The 8,411-nt window shown below is 47.7% G+C and overlaps 1 long non-coding RNA gene across 1 annotated transcript; it reads right to left on the bottom strand.

The window, feature by feature from the left end:
- Nucleotides 1-2,740: 2,740 nt before the first annotated feature.
- LOC131277849 (uncharacterized) lies at nt 2,741-6,658 on the bottom strand. The gene is made up of 3 exons (XR_009184891.1): nt 6,547-6,658; nt 3,280-3,344; nt 2,741-3,135 (listed from the first exon to the last, which is right to left on the bottom strand). It is a non-coding gene; the product is annotated as an uncharacterized lncRNA (long non-coding RNA).
- Between the last annotated feature and the right edge of the window lie 1,753 nt (nt 6,659-8,411).

Genomic DNA, 8,411 nt, shown 5'->3' on the forward strand with positions numbered 1-8,411 from the left:
CCTGCAATAACAAATTTGTAACTGTGCTTTCTATGCCAAATGTACACAAATATATAAACCAATTTTCTTTTCTCTTTATGTCCAGTATATCATACAATTTACCATTATGTCCAGTATACATAGACCTTCCTCAAGGCCAATGTGTGTGGATCAAATACGTTCTTTCTCAAAGTGGTGCAGTATTTTATGGGACTTACTAGTTCCCCAGCTTATGATCTTTCAGGTTCTTTCCACCTTTGGCATCTATCCGCAGTGCTAGAGTAAACACTCTTGCATGTCATTCTACTGGGGCCCATGTTCCTTTAAGCTGCAGACTAGAATGTTAAGAGTGGGACCACTGGTGTAATGTCAATAAATAGTGACTCTGAATGGTAGATGTCACACCTCCCCAGCAGAGAGTGAAGGTGGCTGTGTCACCCCCACTGCCACTGCACAGTATTTTTGTTCTGTTAGCTTTTGCCACTCAGTTCAGTGGAAAAGGGTGACTTCTCATGTATTTAAATTGCATTTGAGTGAGCAATAATGAAGTTGAACATTTTGTCATATGCTTATTGGCCATTTGTATTTCCTAGGAATTGCCTTCCTGCTCCCTAATTCATCTTTCTATTGTGTTGTGTTTTTAAGTTTTGTGTGACCAAATCTACCTGTCTTTTAATGGTTCCTGATATTCCCATCATGCATAAGATTATTTCACAAAATATATGTTAGTGCAAATATTTTACTAATTTTTCCCCATTGGATCTTTAATCCACCTGTGATTTATTATATAGGTATACCTCAGAGATTTGGCAGGTTCAGTTCCAGACCACCATAATAAAGTGAGTTACATGCATGTTTTGCTTTCCCAGTGTATGTATGCTACAGTCTTTTAAGTATGCAAAAGCATTATTTTTATTTTTAAATGTATATACCCCAATTAAAATGTGACACAGATGAAGTGAGTACACATTGTTGGAAAACTGGAACTGATAGACTTGCTTGACACAGGATTGCCACAAACCCTCAGTTTATTTAGAAAAAAACCCCCACAATATCTGCAAAATGGAATAAAGCAAAACTCAGTAAAAGGATATATACCCATAGTCTGATGTTTGGTAGGAGTTTAACTCTTCTTTACTAGACAGATAGGCAATTTTCCAGCACTAGTTGTTTCATTGCAATCCTTTATTTATTGAATTGAGATGTCAGTTTTATCATTTCTTCTTGGATTAAAAATTTTAACTGAGTGTCCTTCAGGTCCTTAAAGCAATTCTGAGAGTTTCAGAGATGTTTCTTGAATTTGACAGCATTGTCATGATGTCTATTGTTCTTTTTTACAGTGACTACTTTCAAAACACATTTTAAAGATATTTTGAGCTATTAGATTTTAACTATAACAAGAATATTTTTCATTGCTGTGTTAAGAAAGATATCAGTCCTAAGTCCTAGAAAAATACCATTTGTTAAAGGAATTTTGTATCAAACTTTTATACATAGGTAACTCACTACCTTCACTTTATTCTCTGGTTTTGTACCTTATTTTTCTCTCTCATGCTTGAATATATGATTTTTAGAATCCCAAACTCCTTCCTAAATATCAAATGAAACCTTTTTTTACTCCATACCATTCCCTGGAGACCCCTGTGGATTTTCACTCTCATAAATCTGAGGTAATTGAATTGATCGACCTTTTAGGTGCAAGATCCTACTTTGCTTCCAAAATGTTAATACCCTATTGGTATACAATAGGTAAGTACCAGGGGATTTATTTACAGAACCTTGTGAGTTGTTATCTCTTTGGGAGACAGGTGGAGCTTAGTAGCCACAGAATGCAAAATGGAATCTTCCCTGCCCTGCATATGGCTCTAGAGTGTAGATGGTAGAATATAGTATATAGACTATATTTGAATCCAGCTTGCCACAGATTAGCAGAATGCCTTTGCACAGAGTATTTACCCTTTTTAACTTTTTTCGGTTTGCTTCCTCATCTGTAAAATTTGACCTCAAACACCTATGGTAAGAAGGAATACATGAGGGAATAACACAGTAAGTGCTCATGTCTGTTTAGCCGCTCTTATAGTCTAGGCCTGCACTGTCCAGTATAGTAGCCACTAGTGCAGATGGCTACTTAAATTTAAATTAAACATAAGTAAAGTTTATAATTCATTTCCCTAATCATATATCACATTTCAAGTGTTCCAAAGCCTCCCATAGCTGGTGGCTACCACATTAGCACAGATATAAGCACACAAATCCTCCCAGAAATAGCTGCTGGACTATGCTGACTTTGAGTCCAAGTCCTTCCTTTCATCAATTAAAAAGTCATCTTGGGAAACGGACTTTGGCCCAGTGGTTAGGGCGTCCGTCTACCACATGGGAGGTCCACAGTTCAAGCCCCGGGCCTCCTTGACCCGTGTGGAGCTGGCCCATGCGCAGTGCTGATGCACGCAAGGAGTGCCATGCCACGCAAGGGTGTCCCCCGCGTGGGGGAGCCCCACGCGCAAGGAGTGCGCCCATATGGAGAGCCACCCAGTGCGAAGGAGGGAGCAGCCTGCCATGGAATGGCACTGCCCACACTTCCCGTGCCGCTGACAACAGAAGCTGACAAAGAAACAAGATGCAGCAAATGGATACAGAGAACAGACAACCGGTGGAGGGGAGGGGAATTAAATAAATTTAAAAAAAAAAAGTCATCTCAAAGAGAACCATCTCTAATAGGTTTCAAATGGTCACATGTTCCACCTCACCTGTCTCATGGCCCTTTCTACAGAAGGAATGGCATACACCAGAGGGCTGGGAAGGGAATTCTAGCTATGCCCCTTGGCCAGATGTTGCAGTTGTGGGGTGCCACAGATATGGGCTGCATTAGCTGTCAGGAGGCACTGGAAGAGATGGATGTGGTGAGCTGCTTAGTTGTCTAATTTTGCTGAACTTAGGACATTTTCTTCACTGTCAGAATTCAAAGTGTGCTGCCATTTGTAAGGAGAAGGAGGAAGTATGTGGTTCCTACTGCTCCCCTGTTAATTTGAGGACCTACTCCTTGCTTTAGCCCAGGAAGCCTCCTTAATTTCAGGCTGACAGGCTTGTTCTTGAAGCTGAGTGAGTGAACATCCTCACCCTCATTTGGTTGTGGTCATTTCTTTGCAGCCTTCTGTCCTATTGATAAATACAGTTTGGAATAAATCAAAATAGAACAAAGAAGTAAAGGAAGATAACGTTTGTGAGGGTATCACATGAAGACCTTTTTTCTTATCTCACCAGATATTGAAATTAAATTAGATAAAGAAGGATTTATATTACCTTTTACAGTTGATGAAGATGGGCCCAAAGGTAAAGAAACTGCTGTTGTTTTTATGTTACAAGGCCTGTTGAGGTGAATAGAAAAGGATCATTTTCTTAAAAAGGTGAGAAAAATAGATGATTCCAGAAATTAAAAGTACATTTCAGGATATGTTTTTTGGAAATTCCTTGTAATATTTTATAAACAGGATCATTAATTAAGCCAAGTACTTTTTCAGTAGACTAAAGAGTAACACATTCATGATTCATGTGAGAGTACTGGCCATTAGGAAAAGCCAAATCTTGAGTAAACTGGCCAGAAAAATAATATTTTGGATGGTTATAAAAACTAAGTTCATTTCTCTTTGATTTTTTTTTCAGAGTAGCACTATGCATCAATGGCCCCAAAAGAGTTTGTTTTAACAGCAAAAATTTACTAGGAAAAGAGGCTATTAAACAACGGCAACTACATTTATTTGGTTATCAAGTTGTCCAGGTATGGGTCCATTCCCTCCACCCCCCAAAGTAATCCCTAATTCATACTTGCTTTTTCCAGGGTCCTAAGTAGTCTGCTAGCCCAGTGGACTGAGAATCTTATTAAATTATTGGAATATCTGTTTTAATTTCCTCCTGATGTAAGTGTAAGAATAGACAAGATGACTCACTAAAACCATAATCTTCATCACTCCCTAATACCTAAGACCTTATTGTTTCCTTTGTAAGTTACTTAATAAGGCATTATGATGATGAGTGACTAGAATGTAGATGAGTTTCCCAAGTTCTCTAAGGTATTGGTGCTAGTCTGCTCCCTGGTTTCCTCTCTGGCTTACTCTTGTCCAGTTCATCTTGCACATCCCAGATTAATCTTCTGAAAACCCTCAGCATGCCAGCCTGTGATCAGAAACCTTTTTTCTTTCCTGCTCACAGGATACAGTAGAACCTCCTCTGCTTTGACTTTTGGGACCCCCTGAGGCTGCACCTTGTTGCCTGGCTCCAAGCTGGTGGTCTCTTCCCTCCCACCTAACCCACTCCATTCTCTCTCACCTTGCTCCTTTGCCCAGGTGCCCCCTCTCCCTCCAGACAGCATCTCCCAGTGACTAAATTCTGTCCACTCAGCAGCACCCCACTCAGGTCTCTTCTTTCCCTACAACCTAAAACCCTGACCTCCTCTGAGAGCTGGAATGCTGATTTTCTTCACACACGCTGCTCTGGTTTGTTGTGTACTTCTAGTATTGATTGTGTCTTTGAGGACAGGAATCATATTTGATACTTCTTTAAATATCCCTCTTATTTAACCAACAAATATTTATTGAGCTCTTATTATGCGCTAGGCATTGTTCTGGGCTCTGGGAGTACCTGAGTAAGATAGCTGTGACTTTGCCCTCAAGGAGCTTCCATTCTTATGTGTGCGCGACTGCTGAGAGCCTCGGTGTTGCTTTAAGACCTACAGCTGCTGGGGTAATGGGACTCCCCTCCTTGCTGAAGGCAGTCGCCCTTGTTTGTGGATATAATCAGCCATAGCTGCAACCAACTGCCTAATGGTCTAAAGCCACCTACAGAATGCCCTCACACTGGCAGGCCAGGGCTTGCATCATCCAATGACTCAGCACCAACTGGACGGTGATTAACCATCGCATGACCCCATCATGCTGTAACTTTTTAGATCTGTTTATCTTTAATTTTTAAGGTTTTTTAAACTTTAGCATAGGTTATTGAAACTCTATGAATTCTAGAGCTCCAAGTTCACTTTTAAATTTTATGCTTCTTTGCAGAGAAGGAATGGGACAAATAAAAGCAAATGAAAGATTGACCAGGAGAGAGCTGCAATTGATTGGGATGCCTTCATATACCCAAGTGAATTGCCGCTCACCTGGGGGCCAGGCCAAAAGGATTCTCACATCTCTTGGAAACCTGTGAAGTGGTCTCACTTACAGTTCTTAGAGCAGTTCATGGCTTTGGGTCTGAGCCCCATTCTGGATCATGCTATGCCTCAGAAACCTATCCACAGTCCCTATTCACTACCGAGTCCAAGCCCAGTGTCACTTCTGCCTTCTGTGAGCTCTCTTCCCCTCCCTGCCCCACCCTATACCCCCCACCCCGCTCACCCCTCTCCTCTCCCCATAACAACAACCTCCTCCATCATCATGAGACATTCATTGCATTTGGTGAATACATCTCTGAGCACCACTGCACCTCACGGCCAATGGTCCACACCATAGCCCACACTCTCCTACAGTCCACCCAGTGGGCCATGGGAGGACATACAATATCCAGTAACTGTCCCTGCAGCAACACCCAGGACAACTCCAAGCCACCATGGCCACTTTCTCCACACCAATGCCACATTTTCTTCTATTACTAATCACAGTAGTTCATGAATAGAATATCGTTAAGTCCACTCCAATCCATACTCTATTCCTCCATCCTGTGGGCCTTAGAATGGTTGTGTCCATGTGTAAGGAGGTGTAGGATGAGCACAGACTGGCTTGCTGGGTCATACTTCTAGGGGTGCCATAATTCTAGGGTTCCCTACTGCTAGGTGTGCTGTACTTCTAGGGGTGTCATACTTCTAGGGTGCTCTATTTGTAGGGGTGCCACTGTAAACGTGTGGTTATTGTTTTTGTTAATTAGCATCAAGGACATGGTACTGAAAAACCTCTGCTTGAGTCAACGACCTGCAGGCAAGAAGCAACGAGAGGGGGCTCGTTGGTCCGGGCCTGAGAACAACCCCTCCCCTGCCTGCCTGTCCACCTGCACTCCCTGCTGCCTTCCCCTTCTGAAAGTTGCACAGCCCTTGTCCTCCCGTTCTGCCACCTGCACATCAATGGGCTCGGCCTCAGGGTCACCACAGATGCTCTTCCCTCTGCCTGGAATGACCGACTGTTCCCCAGATTTCACAAGTCTGGCTCCTCATTATCATTTATGTTTCAAGCCAGCCTTCCTAGAGCCGCCCTGGTTAAAGTATTCCCAAGGCCTGTTTAGTTCCCCTTTTCCTTTTTACTGATACACACACACATTCGAGGCTTTAGAATTAAGTGAATTTTCGACAAAAGGAACGCGCCTCTTGAACCAGCATCTGACTCAAGAAACAGCAGAGCGCTGCGGAACAGCTCAGTTTTGCCAGATACCACTTGGCTGGATTGGATTCGTGCCGCTGCACACCCGCACCTGCCAGTACCGTGAGCGGTGGCCCCTCGTGCTGACCGAGGCGCTGAAAACTAACTCGTTGTACGTTGACACAATGCTGCTGCGGATACAGAGTTAATATAAGAAGGCAATGAATTCCACCTGTGCCTTCCACTACTGTTCCGCAGCTCCTGGAGGGTTTCAGATGCCGCGCTGGGGTGGCCTGCACTTCTCCTGGACAGCCCGCTTGGAACCTTCCGGGAGCGCAAGGGCAAGGGCAAGGGCAAGCCGACGCAAGCCGCCAGTCCAGCAGATGGCTCCTCGCGTCCCAAGTGGGCCCTCCAGGGACCCGCAAGGAGAAGGGAGGGCACGGTCCCATTCCCATCCCGGCAGCGCCCTCCGCCCTGCGCCCCTGGCCCTGCACCCCAGCCCTGCGCCCCCCGCCCAGCTTTGTGACGCGAGGCTGCGGTTTCCGGGCAACTGCGGAACGCGGGCTCCGGGCAGCCAGGAGGCGGACTCGGGCGGGGCCCCTGGCGGGATGGGACCGATCTGGCCTCGGCGGAAAAGGTGGACGCGGGCGGCCTGGAGCACAAGGAGGAGATCACCGCCGCCACGCTGCGGGGCAAGCCCCGGCCGCCGCCCATCTCGGCGCTGACCGCCTTCAGCTACTTCCCGCCACGGTGCCTGGACCCCAAGGAGCGCAGCTACTTCTCCCGCCAGGCCCGGGTGAGGCGGGAGGGGCGGCACCGCGCGGCTGGGGTGAGGCGGGGCTGGGGGCAGGTGTCCCCTGCCAGGGAGGGGCTGGGGCGGGGTTCTGCCACCCGGAGCGGGGACTGGAGACCCAGTGGCACCGCGTGGAAGGGGTCTGGGGGCCAGGCAGGGCTTGGGGGTGGGGCCCGGGCAGGGTGGGGGATGCTCTGTGGGGGTGGGAGCAGGATATCATAGTGGGAAAGGGCTACCGGGAAGGTCGAGGGGCGGGGGGGGGGGGCGGGGGAGGGAGGAGGGAATATTCACCAGGGAGGAAGACTCGGAAGACTCGATGGGGCGCCCTGGGGTGGAGGGGGCAGGTGCTGCTCTCGGTGGGGTCAGTGAGATGGGTGCCTGGACCCGAAAGAGCAGAGCTTTTAGTACTGCGAGACACAGACCACCCTCCCCCGACCCCGCCCCGGAGCTGGAGGGGTCTCGCGGCCATCCAAGGGCGCACAGACAGTCTAGAACGGGGGCCTCGAGGGTATCCAGTGTGTGGGGTGCGGCCCCCTGAGCAGTATGTGCGGTGGTTCCCGCGGCCGTGAATAAGCAACCAGGCTGATGGACGGTCCTGGGCCACTGGAACCCTCGGGCTGCCTTCCCACCGACAAGGAGAACAAGGAATAAGTCTGCACCGTCTGGCCCGGCCCCTCTGGGAAGGTGTGCGTGGTGGGAAGACCTCGGGGGTCTAAGCAGCTGAAGCTCCCAAGAGAGGGCTGAAGGAAGGAAGAGAAGGGTGTTCAGAGTTGTCCAGGTCTCTCATTCCTTTCTTTTCAACATTGTTTCTGTCCGTCCCCAGGGCGTTCCTCAGGGCATCTGATTAGATAAAAGCCTTGATTGGGGACCCTCAGCCTGGCGGACAGCTGGGCACCTGGGCTATCCCTCAGGCCTCCTGGAGGGATGGGACTGCCAGAAGAGGGACACCTCACTTTTCTCAGGCTGCTGTCACAAGTGCCATGAACTGGGTGGCTAAAAACACCAGAAACGGCTCTCTCAGCCCGGCAGGCTGAAGCCGCAAGTGCATGGGCCGTGCTGGTGTGTCAGTCCTGGCCCCTGGGGCGCCTGTCCCTTGGCCAGCAAGCCTTGGGTTTTCCGTGTCTCCTCAGTCACACTATGGCCTGCTCTGTCTCTCTTCCCATGGCGCCCTCCCCTTCTGTCTGTGCCCACACCCCCCTTCTAAAGACACAAGCCATCCTGGACTAAGGGTCCACCCACTGCAGTCGGCCTCATTCAGTTTAAATGATTCTGCTTGCAATAACGCTTTTGCAAAAAGTTTGTGT

The sequence above is a fragment of the Dasypus novemcinctus genome, unplaced genomic scaffold, assembly GCF_030445035.2.
Source record: "Dasypus novemcinctus isolate mDasNov1 unplaced genomic scaffold, mDasNov1.1.hap2 scaffold_69, whole genome shotgun sequence".
Classification (NCBI taxonomy): Eukaryota; Metazoa; Chordata; class Mammalia; order Cingulata; family Dasypodidae; genus Dasypus; species Dasypus novemcinctus.